Source organism: Lolium perenne, chromosome 7 (assembly GCF_019359855.2).
Source record: "Lolium perenne isolate Kyuss_39 chromosome 7, Kyuss_2.0, whole genome shotgun sequence".
NCBI classification, from domain to species: Eukaryota; Viridiplantae; Streptophyta; class Magnoliopsida; order Poales; family Poaceae; genus Lolium; species Lolium perenne.
Genome location: NC_067250.2, coordinates 155,865,240 through 155,867,977, shown reverse-complemented (window position 1 = coordinate 155,867,977; position 2,738 = coordinate 155,865,240).

The following is a 2,738-nucleotide window of genomic DNA, read 5'->3' as shown; positions in this document are numbered from 1 at the left end:
TGGTGTCGGTCATGGCCTTGGAGAAAGATGGGTCAAAGAAAGAAGGAGAAGATGGGAGTTGACTGGTGGTCCCCGCGTCCATCTCATCTCTTTTTCCGTGAAACAGCCACGTTTCGTGGCCAAATCGGTCAACCCCACGACCGGATATTCACCAGCGTTAGTCTAAACGGGTCAACTAGCATGGTCTCTTATCTACTCCTCCTGCCCTAACGGCTCGCACACGAACGTTAGCTATGATAAGTGGGACCGCGTGATTAATTCGTTGTTAACTACAAAATTGCTCTATTTGTTACAAACTGCCCCAGAAGTTGCACTTACTTGATAAAATTACCAGAGTTGGTACCTACTCGCAACCGTTGCCCCAAAAGTGGTACCTATATGTAATTTACTCAAATAAAGACGATGTTGGTGTGAAGCTCAAGTCCAATGAAGTTAGGATTGGACCCATTACAAGGACTCGTGAGAAGCTACTTAAACAACAGGTGAATTCGCTCCTAAATGATACTTCGATCGATGAGAACTTTATACTACCTAACTCTTTCCACTTATGTATGATCAGGTATGAAGGTGGAGCAAGCGTCGCACGAGGAGGAGATAAGCAGCTGGACATGGTGCTGGACGAGAAGACATCCCACGGATGCGCGAGGGAGGAGAGAGAGGCATGCGCGAAGGAGGGAGAAGAATCGTCGAGGCCGGCGCCATCGGGTGCCACACCGGATGGGCCGGTCCAGACTGGGCCGCACACCAGTGCACACCAGGGCAAGTTCCAGTAAAGAAGCCGCGCTGGCCCGGTGCTCACCCGGTGCCAGGCCCGGCAGTCGCTGGATGGTCAGGTGCCACGGCCGGTCCCGCCGGACCATGCACCGGTTGTGTCCGAATCAGTCTTGACCGAAACCAGATCTGGGTCGGTTTGTATCAGTTATTTTCGACCCCTGGTCGTCCTGAACCCTATATAAGTGCCCAGGATGCCCCCAAATTAGGTTTAGATCACTTTTAAGATAAATCCTATTTCATAGTTGTTTGCTGAGCAAAACTATTGATACCAACACTCTTCAATTTGTGTAGATCTGAAGTTTTATGCTACTGAAATTTACTGTGATATGTTGTTCCATTGGGGATTAGAAGATTGCAATTTACCGTTTCGTGGTCGGTGGCCACGTGCGCAAGTGTGTGGAGTTACGAATATCTTGCAAGGTTGAGAGTTGTTGCATTGGCGACAAAAATCAATCGAGGGATTTCGTCAGTGTCATACAAGTTATCTCCACTTCATCATCATGTATCTCCGTTGTGTTCATCGCGTGTTCATCACCATTCACCTCGCTTACTGAGAAGATCGTGACACCCCTTATCAATTCCTGCATGGTTGGACCTGCACGGCCGCCGGAGACCACGTCGCCAGCGGCGCTGGAGATGCAACCGAGTTCAGCCGTGGTGTGGAAGAGATCCCGGTGTGGTGGGCTGCTTGATCCGCCGCTAGAGTGCCCCGATCTGTCTCCAGATCCCATCGCGAGATCCCAACCCGCCACAACCACCTCCTCTACGGGTATTAGATCAGACATCAGAGGCAAGCAGTGGTACATCGGGATCTACTATTTGCGGGGGCTATGGTGGCGACAGGTGCGGCGGCTGCAGTGCGGCGGTGTGCGACGATGTTCCGACAAACGACGGACACGTTTGATGTTAGAGGGGAGGAGGCAATGCTCATCGAGCGATTTTTCGCGGCCCCGTGATCTGTGCAGGTAGGCAGGATAGTACAAAAGTAATTCTCACTTTGCACGCCCGGGCAGGAACGGGTGTTCTGGTGGTCCATCCTACATGCACTCCTTGTATCCCGGGTGTGGCTCTGACAGTGTTAAGCTCTGGTCCACTGGTAGATGCCGTAGCCTTCGTCAATCTCAAGACCCGCCGGATTAGTTCTTCAACACGGTCTTTTAGAGGTGTTCATAGAGGTAAGGTGTGCGTGTGTGCATTCATAGGGGTGAGTGTGTGTGCATATGTATAGCGTCTTTGATTATACTGTGTTTCGCAAAAAAAAAAAGATGCCATAGCCGACGGGTATACGCCACATTGCTGCTGGCATTGACCATTACTTTGGCTCAGATCGCGAGGTAGCGCCTGCGGTGAGATATCCGAGAGCAAGTGCCGACGGGTTCTACTTATTCACTCTCCTATCTAGTTATCTCTCTGTCTTCCTCGCCTCCTGCTGTTTCTCTTTTCTCTCAGTCCAATTTCCCCAAGCCCTTCCTGCTGTTTCTCTTTTCTCTCGGTCCAATTTCCCCAAGCCCTTGTGCGATTTCGATGCCAACCAGGTCAGGTCATCCCAATACATACAAGACTTATGGACGGCGATCATCCTGATCTGCTGGTGCACTTTGAGTCACAAGAACGACATGATCTTCAACAGAGCGTTGGCATCTCCGGTGACTGTTGGAGATGATCAAGGCAAAGCAACTCTTCCATGGAACCACTTTCTCCTTCTCGGAACTAAGAGAGTTAAAGTGGAACCACTTTCTCCTTCCCGGAACTGAGAGAGTTAACGTGGTAGTAGTTAGGAGAGCAGGCTTTGGGGGGGAGCTGCCTTTTTTGGCATTCTTCTACTCCTATGTGATTGATATACACCTTTCTATGGTGTATCCTCGAAATAAGTAAAGTTCTCAAGTTGTTCTTGTGTAAAATAACATACTTATTAATGGATTCATTCTTGATCAATTATAACATATGACCTTTAAATTTTGCAA